Source organism: Lycium barbarum, chromosome 1 (assembly GCF_019175385.1).
Source record: "Lycium barbarum isolate Lr01 chromosome 1, ASM1917538v2, whole genome shotgun sequence".
In the NCBI taxonomy this organism is placed as follows: Eukaryota; Viridiplantae; Streptophyta; class Magnoliopsida; order Solanales; family Solanaceae; genus Lycium; species Lycium barbarum.
This window is the reverse complement of record NC_083337.1, coordinates 54475790-54496558: the sequence shown is the minus strand read 5'-3', so window position 1 is coordinate 54496558 and position 20769 is coordinate 54475790.

Genomic DNA, 20769 nt, shown 5'->3' with positions numbered 1-20769 from the left:
ACTTGTCTTAATCCTTCAAATGAATTCATTTATAAACTGCCGAAATTTTGGCAGCATTTCCCCTGTAAATACACCATCCCCGAGAATCTAACTCGGCCAATTTATCAACAATAATTCGAGAATTCCACTCGGCCACATTATCAACAATAATCCGAAATCTTCCAAACTTAATAAGGACAATACATTTCTTACCTCCAAATTCATGCATTATATCTACAACCACACGTTGACAACATTATCTTCACAAATACAAGAAACCGTGCTAGTTTCATATTAATTCCTTCAATAACCCCACAATGATCACAACTTCATTTCAAGTTATCAAACCTTCATTTTCATCATGGAATCCACAACAACAACAATCAAAGAACTAAATAAAATCAATTCATCATATCTACACAACACAACACATACACGGCCAAGCACCAACCTACACGGCTACACATAGCATCCACACTTTCATGAATTTCATCCATTTCTACACCCAACAACATGCATAAACCAGCCATAACATATAAAAAAGGATTAAACCTTACCTTTTCCACTTAGCTCTTCAACTTGGCTAGAGTTGTGCCTTGCGAGAATGGATGGTTTGCTTGCTCCAACTACTACTCCACGTTATAGAGGACCTTCCAATTGGTAGAAAAGCTAGAAGAAAATATATTTTTTGATCAATTTTCCGTAGCTCCAAGTTCGGCCAACCATGGCCGAACCCCCTCTCTCTTCTTCTTTTTCTTTTCTCTCCAAGCTTCTTGATTTAAAAGATGATTATTCCTTATTTTGTCATCAATTATATATATATATATATATATATATATATATATATATATATATGGCTTCTACCAACACAAGGTGGACACATGTCCCCTTCTCCCTTTTTCTTGAACTTTCTTAAAATAAACAAATATGACCACTTGTCTTTTTATATAAGCTTTGGTCCATATATATTTATAATTAGCCCCCATTAAATGAAAATGTGGACATATGATTATATGCCACACGGCCAACATGGCCCCTTCAAGAACCTTGTTGAATATTTTGTGAAATTTCCATTTTGCCCCTAGCCTTCCACAATATTACCATGAACTACTTTGTGAATTTCCCTTTTTACCCTTAGCCTTTCTCAATATTTTCATACTAATGAACAACTTGTACATTAAAATAATTTTGGAAAATAGTCTTGCCCTTAACTTACCACGACTTCCTTGAAATATCCAAATGTATAAAATACGGGCTATAACATATACATAGTATTGACATGTTGTGATAGCCTTGTCGGCTTATGTATGGTAATGACATGTTGTGGCAGCCTTGTCGGCTTGCGTATCGTATCATATTGACATGTAGTGGCAGCCTTGTCGGCTTGCGTATCATTTTATATTTTGATTAGTTGTGACTCCTCAGGAGACAGGTTATCGGGACACATTTATATGATGACGTTGTGAACCTTTGAGGTTCTTTTGCAAATTTTCCATATTGTTCTTAAGAATCAGTTGTCTATATTTAACAGGTACATATACGAGTGTCCAACTCGGGCACTAGTCATGGCCCACGGGGTTGGGTCGTGACAAAAGTGGTATCAGAGTAGTTTATCTTCGGAGTGTCTATAGACCGTGTCTAGTAGAGTCTTTTTTATCGGTGTGTTGTGCACCACATCTATAAACATGAAGCTAAAAGACATTTAGGATGTTACCTTTCTTTCATATCTAAGATCGTGCGATAGAGCCCAGCCATAGAAAATGAAATTCCTTATACTAACCCTTGATTTTAGCGGAAGAATGGCATCGACAGAAGAAAGTGACTGATGATATTGGGAGTTACAAAGTACACAGGTAAGCAACGGTGCGAAAGATGCATGTCAGATAAGGTAAGAATATTGAGGTATGATTGAAATGTAAAGTTGAAGAATGAAAGGGAAGGTAGATAGGAAGGTATAACAGGGCAGATCGTTAAAGAATCAGGTACGTCTCGAGGTGTTATATGTGAGGTAAGTTTCGACATCTTTATACTTTTACTTGAAATGGGGAGCCCTGTGTGGCTGTGATATGATATGATATATACGTATATATGTTGGCCCTGTGAGGCATTGTTGGTATTTCCTGCGTGCAAGTTTTGGGATAGTAAGAAATACAGAGGAAACTCTGCCAAAATTTTCCTAGAAATAAAAAGGCAATGAGATATACGTTCGTAATATGTCTTGAAAAGTCATGTCGACAGTAATAATAGGATTTGACCAAGTTGCAAGTCCGACTTCGAGAAATAAAGTTAACTATTGAGTTGATAGTAATAGTAATTATGAGGACGATATCGATAGGGTAAATTTATCATGTTGGATTAAAGCTTTAAGAGATACCCTTCATGTCATCCGTAAGAGGTATCATTCTTATTTGGGAAATTTTATTTCGAAGAAGCATATATGAGCAGCAAAGTTTGGAATTCATTTGAACGGACTAGAATATTTTCCAGTCACATTTTACCTTAGAAAAAGCTCATGTTGAAGAGCAAAAACGTCCAGCAATTAAGTTTCACTTTTATTTGAAGAGTACAAAGCATACAGCAAGTAGTTTATGAACTAAATAGTTCGTTCGTGACCCAAGGACAAATCTGGAGGTGAACTATGTGAATCAAGAATTAGAAGTCCCGTGGTGCTTGTCGGATTCTAGTTCTTCTGGTGGTGGTTTCGGAGGATGCTTCATGGTGACGTAACCTTGGAGTTGGAGCGTTCTTGTGTTCTTGAGGTAACATTTCATCATATCTTTATGTCCTTGAGTTAATTAGTTCTTAATCAACTAATTGGAGATGGAATTTGTAGAAGGAAAACTCAAACTTGTGGGCTTTCTTAGATCACGTGTTTCATGTGTTGTTGATGAAATGCTAGGATAATTTGGAAAGGGCTTGTGACACTAAGGGATAATTTAGAAAAAGGTGGCAAATATTAACAGAACGTTTTACTGAGGTATCGATTGAACTGATAAGTAGGGATAAATTACGACGAGTTTATAGTTAGAAGGAGTAATAGTATGATTGAGGCAAGAATACAGAGGAAGAAGAATTGTGACAAATATGAAGGTATTGATAAGACAGCTTGCGAGATATTAAGGATAAGATTGATCAGAGAGGGTGAAAGGTTAAGTACGCCTACTCCACAGAGTGTAATTAAATCATAGTAAGAGTCGTGAATAAGATTAAGAAGTGTTACGCTATAGGATTGATTACGAACAAGATGTAATGTGAATATCATAAGGGTTGTTATGAAAATGAGTAAAGCCTAGCGAGGAAGTGACTAAAAGATATGACATGATCTATGTGATTAAAGTATAAAGGCGAGCTATAGAACGAATAAGAAAGACTTATGAAGTTCTTTTATAGGGAAAGTTCAGAATAAAGATTATGTGATAACGGAAATGATAGCGAGCACAAGTGAAGAAGGAGTTAATTGAAAGAAGGAAATAAGAAGAAAGCGAGATAACAGTGCAGCAATAGGTTATGACATGTATAGCCGAGGACATGAGTAATATAAGTGACGGAACTGTGAAAGACCAAACTGTAGAAAGATGAGCAACGCGGTAAAATAAAATAAGTGCCAGAAAATGACTGGTATGATAAGAATAGACAGGGATAAGCAGAGTGCGTTTTGAGAATGAGAAAGGGGTTATGTAGAAGTAATGTTTTCCGAAGGATATAGTGGTAGCATAAGATTTCTTATGCATAGAATAAAAGATGGGTATAGACTAGAGAAATGGTAAGGGAATTTTAAAGGAAGTACCCAAGATAGATGTAATTAATTGAGTATGGGTATAGAACGAAAGGGATTTATATAGCTACGAGCTTAAAGGTGTAATACGATGACAAGGCGATAAGATAAGAATATCATTAAGACGAACTTGATATGATTTTGAGTAAGTTAGAAGTCAGTGTTGGGTACACAACAAAGGTGAAAGAGCATAAGGCATAAAGGAGTACTGCGTATATATGACTTCACCTCAGGAATAGTGAAATCCTTAAAGAACAAGGATTGTGGATTTAAGAAATAACTGAGGTATTATAAATTTAGTAGAGGAAACAGATTATATCCACTGGGATAAAGATGTCGTTATAAGAGATCTTTGGACACTTATCATCATGTCACGACCCAGCCCCGTGGGCCGCGACTGGCACCCTACTTGGGCACCCAGACCGATTCACATATCCAGTTATCAAACCCAAACTTAGCTCAGATTTCATAATAGCCATTTTAAACATAATTTAAAACAAAACTTGTCTTAAGCGGTCACGCGTACCAAAATATCATATCCGAACAGAAAGGAGCGGCGGAATGCACATCGCCGGTCATATGTACAAATATAAACATAAGGGCCATTTTGGCCACCAGAACAGAGACCGCATTAAGACACAGACCGTAACCCAAACAGACACATATAGGACCCTCGACCCACATATACGACTACAGGCCTCTACAAATTTAAAACGAAGACATATGGCGGGACAGGGCCCTGCCGTACCAAAATAGTCAGATATACAGAAGTATATGTACAGCGAAAGACATATATACCAAAATGTGGGCTCCGGATGAAAGGGAGCACTCCGAAATAGCAGAAAGTGGAGCCTACGGTGGTGGATCACCGGTGTTTGTACCTGCGGGCATGAAACGCAGCCCCCGAAGAAAGGGGGTCAGTACGAAAGATGTACGGAGTATGTAAAGCATAGAGTATAGAAATATAAGCCACAACTAAAAACAAATAGGATACAAAAGGGGAAATACTGAACGGTATATCAAAATCTGTACTGAAAACATATATACATAATGCAGGTAAAATCATGCAAAAGCTCAGGAACGTGGTCACCACTCCGACGCTGGTGCCACACACAGCATAACACCAGAGGGTTCAAATCTCCGTACTCCCCGAACACACATATCATCATACATATCACCAGCCATATCACAGCATAACTCCAAACGGAACCCGGCCCTATGGCGAGGTCTCGAGAACCGTGACACAGCATACGGCCGAATGTATCATAGTGCGCATGAACCATAACCGGCCCGGGAACCGGTGAACGAAGTCATAATAAGGCACGAGCAGAATCGTGAGCAAATAATGCAATTTATTTATTAAAACACCTTTTGAAACTTGATAGAATCATATATTAACCCAATAGTCAATACGGGGTTCATTTCACAATAGTACTTCCAAAATGGTATTTATAGTTCAAAATATAATTTAGAATATCGTGGCAATCAAAACATTATTTTATAATAGCCAAATTTATACACAAAGACTTCTTGCCGTCATTATACAAAAATGGCCCTAATAGAGCAAACAAAGGAGTCTCGGGGTTAGCGGGCCCACCTCGGATCAAGTCGAGGTGACGGGCATGAATCACGGACATTTGGGGTCTATGGGATCATACATTCGAAGCAATTCGATTACATTTGCATAAGTTTCGGACATTTGATTACTTTTCAGCCAAAATGAGAGCTTTAAGGTTCAATTCAATTGAATGAATAGTGCTCGATTTCCAATTTGGATTTCCAAGAACAGAATTGCCCCCGGGGCTCCGATATCGACCTAGTATACCTAAGACATGCCAAAAGAAGGAATAGGATAGCCTTACATACCTTGTAAGTATCTTACGCTCGTCAAAACTCAAATCCTGTTTCGCTAAGAATCTACAAACGGTCAAAGTTACCAATTAGGAATTTCAAGACTTCAAGAATTCATTTAACTATGTATTTGTCTACCGAAATTTCGGCAACACTTCCCCTATACATATAACATCCCCGAGATTCCAATTTAGTCAAAACATTAATCGAAATACCAACAACAATAATACCAACAATTTCATATCAACTAGAATTAAATCCATTCTTAAATCACTTTCCAAAACAGCCCAATATACATTCCTATACCGATGCTTATATATACTTCTTATTTTCGTATAGCAGCAAACATAGTATAGCAGCAAACACGACGACAACAACTACAGCCAATCTCACGATATTCTAGTCCACAAAACGATTCATGACAACCACCGAACAACCCATATGATAACCACAATAATTTATCCGATTTCCCGCAATTAATTTCGTAGTTCCCATGTCACAATTTAGCTATACCGGGATTAATTTAAATATATCTAGTAGAGTAGAATTATTACCTCATATGTCAAAAATTAATCTTCTTCGACCTTACTTCACTTCGAAGAAAGCCCGAATTTAGCGCCATGACCCAAAGTGAAACAACGAGATCGAAGCGGTGAGCAAAACCCGAATATTATTCTTGAAATGCAATATATTTTTCTTCCTTGAAAAGGAAATCACGTTGCTGCTACATTAATATAACATGGAAATAATATTTTTCTTCCTTCAATCGAACCCCAAAGACCAAAATGTATGCTTGCTCTCTTCTCCCTCGTGAAAAGATTTGCTGTACGTTTTTCATTCTTGAAAAATAGAGGAGCTTTGTTGCTGTACGTTTTTGTTCCCCCCCTTTTTTTTTATTATTGACTAAACAGCAAGATAAACTAAACAAATATATATATTGGCAACGTTATAAAACTAGTAGTATATATAGTTAACACGTATGCCTATACTATAGTCATTCACTTGTTTTAAGTCACTTGATGAGAGTTACACGTAGTTGGTCCTTTGACCATGCAATTTATTAACTTTGCTGCCACTTGTCCATAAAATACATGGACCATGTCCATATATTAATTACCCCACAATCTCCAATTAATTTCTTGATCTCAATTCACTTAAATATCGACCACCTTTAACATAATTCATATACTCATTATCATAATCATGTGATAGAATTCTAGTCCATAGCACCTTTGTACATGCACCAAGTATTATTCCCAATCACCATCGTCACACTTGTTAAGTCCTAAATTATTTCGGGACCTCAAACTCTTTGTGCACCGAGCTCTCGATTTTTATCCTTGAATGTAATCAAATTCTCTGGGCTCGGGTAAATTTGCTTATGTTGGATGATTAAATTTTATAGTCTAAAAATACGGAATATTATAGCTTGGACTGTATTCCATTCAAATAAATTTCAAACCTCGACGAAACGTATTTTCTTCGATTGGTTAAACCTGAAATCCTTACGGTACATGTGTACCATTACTTTAACCACCTATAAGCTTGGGGAATAACCTTGTGTCTATTACTAACATCATTTAACTTGCACGCTTTCCGATGTACGAAAATACGGGATGTAACACATCAGAATATAAGTGCTACCTAATTGAGAATCTGGAATGACTACAGGTACTATATATCGAAAGGTTCCCGTCACTTCCTGATTTTAATTAAGGTTTCGTACATGGATAATCAAAGTTATAAATTATAAAGAAAGACATGGATATGGTACAGTATACCAAGTGAATTGGAAAGAGGATCAGATGAATTTGAGATTGGAAATGGGGACATAGAGCAGAATATAAACAGATAATGGAATAAGTACACCCTTAAGAGGGGAAGCGAGTGAGAGAAATGCAAGTGTAAGATGGAAATAATTGACACCGCAATATATATGCTATGGATGCTTAAACTTCAAGTGAGAACCCTTGCTGAAACAAGTTAGTAAGATCTGAAAGCTAGCAATAAAGGGGAGAAGTCAGGATGGTATTTGAGACAGTGCTGAGGAATTATTTGTAAAGACCTTAAATGATAGGATATTAGAAAGTAGGTGCTTATAAAAAGAAAGAATATGACAAGATAATGGTAACGAGTAATTTAAGAGATATTATAAAGGACAGCAATGCTATACTAGATTAGAGGCTAAGCTGTTGGCAATAGAGTTGTTTGCTAATGATATTGTGACTTACAAGTAGAAAAGGAGAAGGAATAGAAAAATCTTCTACGGTAGGATATGAGAAAATCAAAGGGTGAATCAAGGAAAGGAGTATGACAGAATAGGCAACGAGTGAATTTTAGTACAAATGAGATATGTAAAGCAGAATGAACCAGGAGAAGAAAAGACTGACTAAGGTTGGATATACCTTATACAAGTTGTACAAGGATAACTATGCAACCTACAAATATTGATGTTAAGGATGAGACCCAGTGAGCACGTAATAAGAAGAATAAGGATTCAATAATAACAATGCGGTTGTGATATTTTGGGTACATTCAGGAAAGATGTAAAGATGGTTTAAGCCAAATTACCGAGATAGGATTAATACTAAGAGAAAAATTTGAGTAAAGAGGCAATAGGAAAGTTTGAATTAAAGATAAAGAAACGACACGAGATAATATGCCTAAAGTGTTACGGGTTGGATTAAGGGAAATTGTGAAATGGTTTAAGCGAGACGATCAGAACAAGTTGGTTACTAGATGACAGTGAATTTATATGTCAAATCAAAAATTCTTTCAGAATAATACCAGTTGATGATAGTTACAGCACAGAGCAGCTATGTAAAGTTATTATATGAGGGAACTCCAGCGTTATTTCATAGCTAACTCTAAAGATAGAGATTAAGAGCTAAAAAGTAGAGTGACAGTTAAAGTCTTTTAAGGAAGTCGAAAGGTGATACCTGAGGTTGAAAATTCCAGAATATGGACTGTAACAGCAGAGCAATGTAAGGTTATTGAAGTAAAATAATAATTACACCTTGGGAAATTTCGTTTTATTCGTAAAGTTGCGAAGCGTCCACAGGTTACCAGAGGCATGAAATACTCCAAGAATTGTAAAGTCTAACAAATTGACGAGGAACGCCTACGCGTTATAAAACTTTAATTAAAGATGAAGAGGTAAGATGAAATGAACGATACATCTTAAGGGAGCAACTTATAGAAGAAGAAAGAGTCAAGTTATGATTAAGTGCACCAGAGAGAGAGTAAGATTTCAACAGAAGAGCTCGCAATACAACTGTCAACCAACTGTGAAGTAAAGAGGAGAGTAAAGACAACGACGTGGAATTATTACCTCGAGAGGCAAAAGCAAGAGGAAATATTACGGAAATGGTTACTTAGAGATCTGGAATGCGTTATAATAAATTGAAGGGAATCGATCAACGAAAAAGGCATGTGAAGGGCATAATTCAACAAAAGAACACTTGAGAAAATATTGGGAGTACAGGACTAGTTTAACATTCGGGGACGAATGTTCTAAAGGGGGGAAGGATGTTACATCCCGTGTTTTCATGCGTTGGAAAGCGTACGAGTTAAATGACATTGGAAATGGAAACGAGGTTATCCCTCAATCTTATAAGTGGTTAGAGTGATGGTACAGATGTATTCAAAGGATTAGAAGTCAAATAAATCGGATAAAATAAGTTTCGTCAAGGTTCGAAATTTATCCGAATGAAATACGGTCCAAGCTATAATAACCCATTTTTGGACTAGGAAATTGAACCGTCCAACATGAGGAAATTTACTTGAGCTTGAAAGATTTGGTCATAGTCAAGCATGAAATCAAGAACTCGGTGTATACAAGGAATGAAGTCTCGAAATGATTTAAGGTGGAAAGGTGTGACGACGATGATTGCAAATAATATTTCATGTATGGAAAATGAGGCTATGGACTAGTGTTATATTACATGATTATGGTAATAGGTATATGGAGTATGTTAAAGGTGATCAATATTTATGGAAGTTGAGATCAATAAATTAATTATGTGCGTAATTAATTAAAAGTTGAAATAAAGTGGGAGAGTATAGAATTAATTATGGTATTAATTAGGATTAAGTGGATAAGTGTAAGAAAGTGTCATGTCTACGTGGAACAATGCTAAATAGCAATTGATGAGCAATAATGTAAAGGGGCTGCTAGTTTGACACGTGTGGATAAGAATTATGGACAATTCTATCCACAATTCAACATTGAGTTGTAAATCATCTGATTCCAAAAGTTAGGTGAAATCCACCTAGAATTAACTAAGCTAACAATACATCTCAAGATAGAGCTAATTGTTAATGAAATCAAATCCTACAGCAACTTGGTTCTTTTTTGTTTTTACTTACAACAACGTTTGGACTACAAAATTGATAAATATATATTCCCTTCGGAACTACTGAAGAAAGAGGCTGCAACGTGATAAAAAAAATCATGAGATCAAGTATAATTCTTATTTTTTTCAAGAACAATATTCGGGTTTTGCTCACCGCTTCGATCTCGTTGTTCCGTCTTATCGTTTTGTTGAATCCGGGCTTTCTTCGTAGTGAAGTAAGGTGAAAGAAGATTATTTCTTGGAATATAAGGTAAGAATTCTCCTCTACTAGATATATTTAGATTCATCCAGGTCATAGTTAAATTGTGAGACGAGAACTATGAAATTAATAGCGCGAAATTGGATAAGTTATTGTTGTTATTATGTGGGATGATTGGAATGTCATGCGGGCTATTCGGAGTATTATTGAATCATGTCGTAGATATTCTTGATATAGTATTTGAACGTGTGGTTGTTGATGTTGACTTGGTCGCTTTATAGTTGGCTTGGAAGTGAGGGAAGTAAACAATATAGGGGAAATGCCGCCCAATCATCTAGAAATAAGCTATTAACGTTGAAGTACGTCTTATACCTTTTCATAGCTTAACCATAGTCTTGACGTTTTAATATAGGTTGAGACACTTCGGGCAGCGTATACGTATTGTATCACAGATAAGCGTTAAAAGTATGTAAACCTGTCCCTTCTTTCTTTTGGCATGTCTTAGATATAAGTGACGTATGATATGAGCTTTGGGGTAATTTTATTCATATGTTTCGAGTGTGATTCATGATTCTTATTCACTTCTTGATGTTAGAACTCTTAAGGTAATTGAGCTATTTCCATTCAAGTCTTCTATACGTTGGATAGTAGTCGGTATGTAAAAGCTCCTATTCTTAGAGACTCTACAATGACTAATGTCCTTGACTTCCATAAGCTATTTCATATTATCTTGATATATGTCTATGACTCCTGAGGCTCTAATTGATATAGTCCATAGTGACATTTAAAGGGTACTCAACATGACTATCGCCTTTGATACTCAAGTGTTAGTTATTCTACTTATTCTATTGAGTCTCAGGTGATGACTTAGTTGCATATGGTTGCTGATGATATTCTACTCATGCATACTGTTATGGTATCATTCACCGAGTCCCGGGCCGGGTATGTTTTCGTGCTCATTTTCACTGCATTGTTTACCAAGTCCCTCACTAGAGAGCCGGGTACGGTATATGATATGATGATATGATGATATGATAATATGGTTATGGCACCGAGTCCCATGATGGGTCGGGTATGGTATACGTGTACACGACTTTATTCACCGAGTCTCATGATGGGCCGGGTATGGTATATGATAATGATATACATGATTTTGTTTTGTAAGGCACAAGTACAGTGATTTCCTGATTATCATACTTGTATCTTGGAATCTTTACTTCAGTTATGATCTTCCTTAATGTATTTCATGCTTTATATACTCAATACATATCTCGTACTGACCCCCTTTCTTCGGGGGGCTGCGTTTCATGCCTGCAGGTATAGATACTCGCTTTGGTGATCCTCCAACTTAGGACTTCTACTCAGCTGTCTTGGAGTGCTCTATTGTTCTGGAGCCTACACTTTTGGTACAGATCCTTTTATGTATATAAATGTTTATCCAGGGGTACGGCGGGGCCCTGTCCCATCATATGTCCACTGTTAATGCTCTTAGAGGTCTGTAGACATATGTGTGGGTTGTGTATAAGTTTTGTTCAGTTGTGTTTATATGGCTTACGTATGATATTGACATGTTGTGACAGCCTTGTCGGCTTATGTATAGTATTGACATGTTGTGATAGCCTTGTCGGCTTATGTATGGTAATGACATGTTGTGGCAGCCTTGTCGGCTTGCGTATCATATCATATTGACATGTAGTGGCAGCCATGTCGTCTTGCGTATCATTTTATATTTTGATTAGTTGTGACTCCTCATGAGACAGGTTATCGGGACACCTTTATATGATGACGTTGTGAACCTTTGAGGTTCTTTTGCAAAGTTTTCATGTTGTTCTTAAGAATCAGTTGTCTATATTTAACAGGTACGTATACGAGTGTCCAACTCGGGCACTAGTCATGGCCCACGGGGTTGGGTCGTGACAGTATTTAACCATTTCATCATTTGGCAGAAAGTTGAAGTTTTTGGAATGTTGAAGGACGATGGCAGTTTACGGTCCGTAAAGCACTTTACGGGCCGTATTCTATTTTACGACCCACTGGGTCGAAGTGCAAATCTATAACTTTCTCATTTCCAAAATTCATAATTAGTCATTCCCTACTTAATAAAACATCGCACACTCATACACTTCGTTGGTCTACCCGTTGTACGTTCACAGGGAAATTTTCGAGGTGTAACACCTGGTCACTACACTGGGAATCTTATGACTTCCCTTCCGAATCACTTAAAAGTCTTTAGTTGAGTCGAACTACGAGCGACTTGAATTATTGTATAGCCTAAGCTATGTAGGAAACCCAGAAGCAGGGTTCGGCCACATATGTGAAAATTGCATAAAGTTGAGAGGTAGAATGAGTCAGGTCAGTCAAAAATTAGGGTTAGTCAATTTCGTTGCTCAGGGATGGTCCCACTATCCCCGAACACCTAAGGGGCAGTTGATGACACCTAATTTTTGACCTCCCATAATTTATTTTAATTACTCAGGGTCCTTGAATAATAAATAAAGCAAACCATGCATCTTAAAAAGGGTTAAATGATTTTTATAAAACTGTTTAGATCAATATCTTACTCCTTTAAATTGATAAAGTGATTTTTGTGACATTATAAATTATTTAGGAACAATTTTCCATAATGCCCCTCCTATTGACTAATCAATCTAATTAATTACTAAATCAGTTCATTAATTTAAATGAATTATGTAAGCACACATAATTAAAGGTTGAGGGGTAGAATGGTAAATTTTTTTAATTACTCAAATTCCTTAGATTTAAAGATAATAATAATTGGTCTTTTTGACAAATTAGCAATTAAGTGAGTAATTGTTAAAAAAATTGTTTAGTTATGGCCGCAATTGAATTAATCAATTTATGGTTAAAGAAAATGGGGTCAATTTTGCAAAAATTGTTTGTCTGTTTTTTTTTTTTTTGGCCTTAATTGAAATGGCTTGTCACGACCCATTTTACTAGGACGTGCGGGCACCTATCATTCCCACCACAATAGGCGAACCTTTATCCCAATATAACCAAATTAAGTAATGGCGGAAGAAATAAATATAGAATAAGTCTCAAATCATCCATATAAGATAAAGTGCAGAAATACTAAATACAACCCAATAGATCTGGTCCAATTCATACAAGAGCACTAACTAATTACTACAAGTATGAAGGTTGATAAAGTCTCATAATACAACTGTCTCGAAATAAGAGTAAGACAATTAAGTGAAGGAAAGAACATACGAGCAGCTACCGTCATCGTGCTAACCCTAAAATGACTCTATAGCAGCCTCGCCAATTAATCACGAGGGAAAAGAGTAGAACCTGTCTAATAATCTTTATCCCCTCGCTAAAAAATCATGAGGGAAAAGAGTGGAAACTGTCTAATACTCTGCATCCATAAAAGAATGCAGCAAGCATAGGTCAGTACAAAACAACGATACTGGTAGGTATCATAGGCCGACTAAGTATAGCTAACATAATTCAGACAATAAAGCAAGATAAGTAAGTAAATCAACAAGTATAAGTCAAACATAATCGAAACCAAGTACACGTCATCGCTTAAGTAGAGCATCTAAGCCCAAATGTGTCAATTCTCAATATGTCCAATCTGAAACCTACATCACAAGTAAAACACCAAAACATCTCAGTGTAAATCGTGATGTAACGCAATGCAATAGTGTATGGATGCAAAGCAAATGCTGCATACGCATGTACTCCAGACGAAAATATCGACATCTCGGTAGCACAACCCAATATGACTCGTGAAGTCTAAGTGCCGCCCGTCCCGGATCTTTGCCCAACAGACAGATGGGACCCCAAATCTTTTCCCACGGGGGGATTCTCACCGGCACCACCCTGGGGGATCCGCGGAGTCCATGCACTCACTCACTACACAGTTTTGGAATGAACATCGGATATCTGACTCTCACGTCACTCAAGTAAAAAGAGTTTTCATCAAGCATCAATTCACTCAATCAACGATTCCGAAACGAACATCGGATATCGGACTCTCACGTCACTCAAGTAAAAACCGAGCCAAGCTCATCACAGTATTTCATCTAGTATCATCAAGGTACCAATAGTGTATCATAAATGAATGAGAATGCGTGCAATGCATGTGTCAACATCAATAATCTGAACAACATCAAAAGTACCAACATGAGTACGCCAACAATATAATCAATGTCACAAGTACCAAAATGGGTATGCCAATAACATATCAAAGTCACAAGTACCAACATGGGTATGCCAACAATATCAGTAAACACTACATAAGTCATATAGAACTCTATCCTCGTATCGACATCAAGCCGTAAGATACTACAATATCACAATCAAGATGGACAACAGATTCCAATATCTACTAACAAAATGTGGCATCAAGCCAACACAATAAAACAATCAAGTCACAACACAATGGGGTGGCTAGCCCCAATCACTTAACAGGGTCCAACCTAAGACAATATCCAACCCAACTTCACACCCGATGGTTTACATGCTCTCTCCGTTTGACACCCCACACTTTCAGAGTAGGATCACGCCACATATTTCACTGTACTAATGGAGTGTCAGAGCCGTTTGTGAAGTTTTGAAAGGTACAAGCCATGAGAAGTACGTAACAATAAAGCAAAGGATGAATTATGATCTCGTAAGTCGTAACCGGGAAGGAAAATTTTGGAACCAAAGGACATGCACATTATCAAGTATGACTAATGATAAATATCATGTATGGAGAGTTTCAAAAGATTTCGGGATCAAGCAAATCGAAGAAAATAAGTTTGTCGAAAATTTAAAAAAAGTTGGCAGAATTTTGGAAAGAACTTTTAGGTCAAGTTTAGGGGGTATCCTAGTATATTAGAAGTTTTGAAGTAAAACAAAAGCCTAAATTGAAGTTCAAGAAGTCTAGTTTCCAACGCAACAAACCGTTCATCAAAATGACATCGGAGTAGGGAGTTATGGGCATTTCAAGATAAGCTTCCAAGATGCCAAATGGCTACCTGCGGGCCCCACTTGGAAAGTCGGTGGAACCGACTCTTAAGGGGTATAAATACCATATTATTCAAAAAATTTCATCATTCACACTTCTTGGGAGTTCTAGACACATCCATACACTGCTCTTAAACACTAATAACCCCTTAAATCAAGAATTCAACAAGATTACCCCAAACTAGTTCACAAGAAGTGATTGTTCTTGTTTCTACTTGATGTTATGGTGGGTTGGTCTTGAATAAAGTTGGTGTGGATACATTTTATCAAGTATAAGGTATGTTCTTCATCTTATCTCTTATGTTGAGTTGATTTGAAGGTTTAGCAAGTCTTAAAAGTGAAAATAGTTGTGGAGGAAAGGTAATAAAGTGTGGTATTGTAGTTGTTGAGTTTATGGACTATTTTGAGCATGTTGTGGCTGTGTTGTTGGGATAATTTCCATGTATATTGATGGTATCTAATGTTGTTGGCGTCATGATGAGATTATGCTACTTGATTAGGAAGAAAGGAAGTGTATATTGTTATTGTATGTTGACAAACATCGTGTGGGATGTTTTATTAAGCATATTGATATTGATGATAATGGTGTTGCTATTATTGTTATTTTGTTGGTATTGTGATTTCGAGCTAGGGATATAAATAGGGGAGATGCTGCCCGAATTTAGGCAGATTCTAAAGGGGTTTAATTTGAAAACTTAAGATAAACATATGAAGATAATCCTAATAGTAGTATGAATTCTCTTGAATGTAGATTTATGAGCTTGGAAGGATAAACGTTAAGTAGTGGGATACCAAAAAGGTATGGGTTACACTCCGTAGTTCTGTGCGTTGATATTCGTAGGTATTAGTGGTTTTAAGTATGGACATTGGAGTTACCTCCAAAGATACACGAGATTAGATGCGCTTATCCTATGTTTATGAGGGTTTAAGCTTATATAATAAGTTACGGAAGGATTGGAGGGCAAATGAATCAAGGAAATTAAGTTTGTTGGATTTAGAGAAATTATGAGGGGTAATTTTGGCCCTATTTGAGGAAAGGATATATTTTAGTATATGAGGAGTTTTGGAGTGAAACAAATTCCTAAATTGATGTTCGGGAAGTCTAGTTTCCAATGCAACAAACCGCGTGTCGATCCGACATCGGAATAGAGAATTATGAGCATTTTAAAATAGACTGCCAGTGCAGGGCTTAATCCTGCTCGAACACACCAAAGGGTGGTGCGAATGCACAAAGTAGCACTGGGCAACTCTGCGCGAACGCGCCCCAGGGCAGCGCGAACGCGTAGAAGGATTTCAGAGTCGGTGCCAACCGACTCTAATCCACTATATAAGGGGTAAAACCCCCATTTCTCTTCATAAAAAATTCCCCAAATATTCTAGAAAGCTCAGCAAACATATGAGAGCTTATATACACCATAAAAGTGAGGATTTTGAGTAATTTCAAGTGACGGAGTGTTAATTGAGGTCCGGATAATGTGTATCCACGATTATAGTTTTGTTTTGAGTTGGAGTTGGCTTGGATTCAAAGTAAATATTGAAGATCTTCCTATTCTATTAAAGGTAAGGTGTGAATCTCTCTTTATTAATATTGATTTAGGAATATTTACGAGAATAAGAGATATAGATTGCGGTGTTGGTATTGTTGCCTTTTGGATTGAAGTTGAAGAAAGTTTTGGATGAAATTATACATATTTATCTTGTAGAATCTTGATGATATTGTTGTTGATGCTGTTGGTATTGTTTGGGAGTTGTTTTGGTATTTGGAGGAAGTAGATAATATAGAGGAGATGCTGCCCAAATTTTTGTAACCCAAATTAGTCTTCGATAACTAGTACGAATAAGTTGATGGGAAAGTATGATTAATGTCACGACCCAGCCCCGTGGGCCGCGACTGGCACCCTACCTGGGTACCCAGACCAAATCGCATATTCATTTTCGAACCCAAACTTATTTCAGAATTTTCAAAAGTTATATCAGACATAATTTATATCGAAAATCTGTCTTAAGCGGTCATATCAAATCAATCTCAAACAAAGCGGCGGAATAGACATCGCCGGTCAAATTACAAATATATACAAAAGGGCCATTTGGGGCCATCATATCAAACAGACCGCTTTAAGACCCGAAAGCAAAATCGGACAACATACACATAGGACCCTCGCCCCACAAAGATGACTACAGGCCTCTACGAATTCAAAACATAACATATGGCGAGACAGGGCCTCGCCGTACCCAAACTGTCAAATATACAAAACATATACAGAGTAGAGGAGTCTGTACCAAAAGTGGACTCCGGACCAAGTAAGAGTACTCCGGAAAGCAAGAAGCGAAGCCTACTGCGGAGGATCACCGATGTCTGCACCTGCGGGCATAAAACGCAGCCCCCGGAGAGAGGGGGGTCAGTACGAAATATGTACTGAGTATGTAAAGCACGGAGTACAGAATTATGGATCAAAACCGAAAGCAGATCAAATGTCAAAGGGGGCACAAACTGGTATGTCAAAATCTGTATCGAAATCATATACATATATTTTATGCAACAAAATCATGCAAACGCTTAAGAACGTGGTCGCCACTCCGACGCTGGCGCCACACACAGCATAACACCAGAAGGTTTCAAATCTCCGTACATCCCCGAACATAATCATAATCATCGGTGAGCGTATCGCGTCCCGAGCCATATCACAGCATAACTCCAAACGGGACCCGGCCCTATGGCGAAGCCTTGGGAACCGTAACACAGCATACGGCCGAATTTGTCATACAGCGCACGAATCAAAACCGGCCCGGGAACCGGTGAACGAAGTCATAATAAGGCACGAGCGGAGTCGTGAGCAAACAAATGCAAATCGTATTTCAAAATAGTGTTTCAAAACAAAGTAAGCCCATAAATCATATCATATTACAAAATAGTCGAATACTTAGTCGACATAAGGTTTCATTTTGCAAAACGATTCCAAAACGGTCTATATAGTTCAAGACATGGATTAGCGCATCGAATAGTCCAAACATACCCCGTGGAAGGATGTTCCAAAGATCAGAAGCGGTACGTTCAACTCTGTTCTCAAAGATGGCCCGAAGGGCAAATCGGGCATTTTTGGGGTAGCGGACCCACCTCGAGTCGAAGTGAGGTGGCGAACATATTTTTACGAGCAGTTATATGCCAAGGGTCATACATAATCATTTCTAGGTTACCCGACCACATTTCGATAGGTTTCGGACGAATAGTGGCATTCTAGCCAAAAGGGAGCCTTTAGGCTTCAATCGAATTGAATGAATAGTAACCTTTCTGTGGATCGGGTTTCGAGGAGCAGAAATGCTCCGGAAGGTCTCATATTCAACTAACACCCTAAGATATGCCAAATAAAGAATCGGGAAGCTTTACATACCTCACAGACGTCGTAAGCTCTTCCAAAAGTCCCGTCCCGTTTCGTCAAAAATCTGCAAATGGTCAAAGTTACCAAATGAGATCCTTAGGCTCAAAAATGCCTTTAATTCCATATTTGCCTACCGAAATTTCGGCAGCACTTCCCCTATAAATCTAACATCCCCGAGGCGTAGCTCGGCTCAAATTAACCAACCACAACAGCCCACACATCAACAACCAAACCAAACAACAATCAAACCATTCTAGCTTTAAAGTTCTACATGACTTCTAACGTTGGCAACTTTCCATTCAAACTTTCAAAATCTCAATTCTATATTCACATAATTGTATTCATTTAACCATCCAACACTAGTCAAACACATTCCAAATTCAATCTAAGCCATACACGAAATTGCACCAAAATCAATTTATTTCCATAATTCTTCAAAACACTAAAATTCACAACGAACATTCTAACTAACGTCGTTTCATTCCGAATTCATCAATATCATTATAAAGTCATATCTAAAGTCTCTAGCACCCAAAATATACATTGGTATACATAACGATACCAAGGATATACACTTTCCGATAATATCCGAATTCGTTTTCCACCGCCAATTTAATTCAACAATCGATCATTTATGATATAAGGATCACAACAACACATTAGACCAACTTAACCAAGATCAATTCACACCAATTTTTCCTTCTATGGCTCTCGGCCAAACCCACTACAAACACACACCCACGACTTTCTATTTACGTTAAAATTACGGGATCTCCATCTACTTCCAATGCTTAACACATTCACATCAATTCTATAACATAAAAGGGTAAGAATTCTCACCTTTTCTTGAAACCCCGACTTGTCGAAAACGTCGTCCCCGTGCCAAACAAATTATACCACGTCGGAGAGCGTCTTGAGTACTTCACAAATATGTAGAAACCAAGATTTTTGGATCACACACAAGCTTGGAATTTTTTTCTCTCTTCTCCTCTCAAGTCACGGCCGAACCTCTCTTTTCTTTGTGTTCTTGATTTATGAATTTTTGATCTATAATTGATAAGTCTTTCTAGTATATATCCTTTTGGGGTCATGTGCATAGCACATGACCCTTTTAAAATTGGGCTTGGCCGGCCCCCTCTCTTCCTTTGGGCTTGCAAATTAAAATTTTGGTTTCTTGGCCCAATGCTTAAAAAGTCCCGTTTTATAATTCCCGAAACTAATTTCCGAAATTCCAAATTTATCCTCGGCCTCCCCCGAGGTCTTAGCATTAAAGATTACACAACCAACATAGTCACATTCACAAAAAAAAAAATTGAATTAGGTCCTTCTAACACCCGAGTCATAATTATTTCTCAATTTCCAATTGTACGAAAACACGGGGCCTAACAATTAAAGATGTATTTCTCGTTATATATAGGTTTGGGTGAAGGGAAAGCACCGAAGTAAAGGATCCCTTAAGAGGTAGCTTGATGAATAAGGTATGTAAGGTGTTCGTTTCTCTCTCTTTCCTTGGCATGAATCCAACTAGAGCATGAATATGAACGTTCCATAATAAAATCACTCCATTCCTATGTCATGTAGCTTAAATCTTAATGTCTTAGTTATTTGATTGATTCTTGTTATATTATCATGTTTATCATCGTTAAGTTATTTCTTTGGATTCGACATGAATTCCATAATATAAATTGGAGGTTACCAACCTTACGTCACTCCGATAAAGTTGTAGCTTTCGTATGAGCTTTCATGCATACTCATTACGTTATGTATATGTAACATGTGATAATTATGGATCGGGTCGTACGTTCCTCGGCACTAACATATAATATATTTATGGATCGAGTCGTACGTTCCTCGGCACTAACATGTGATATTTATGGATCGGGCCGTACGTTTCTCGGCACTAACGTATAATATATTTATGGATCAGGCCGTACGTTCCTCGGTACTAACATGTGATTTATATGGATCGGGCCGTACGCTCCTCAACACTAACATTTATGGTTCGGGTCGCACGTTCCGCAATACTAACACTTATATGATATGTATAGGTGTGCTTACTTAAATATATTTTTTTTACGATTCATGCATGACATATTGAACGTTCTCAGATGACAGGTTAACTCTACTCTCTCTATATTTCTGTCCTTCTTATGTTATTGCTTCTAGCCTTACATGCCCAGTACTTTTATTCTTACTGACGTCCCATTGCACGGGACACTGCATATCGTGCTGCAGGATCTGACAGAGTTATTGGTGAAC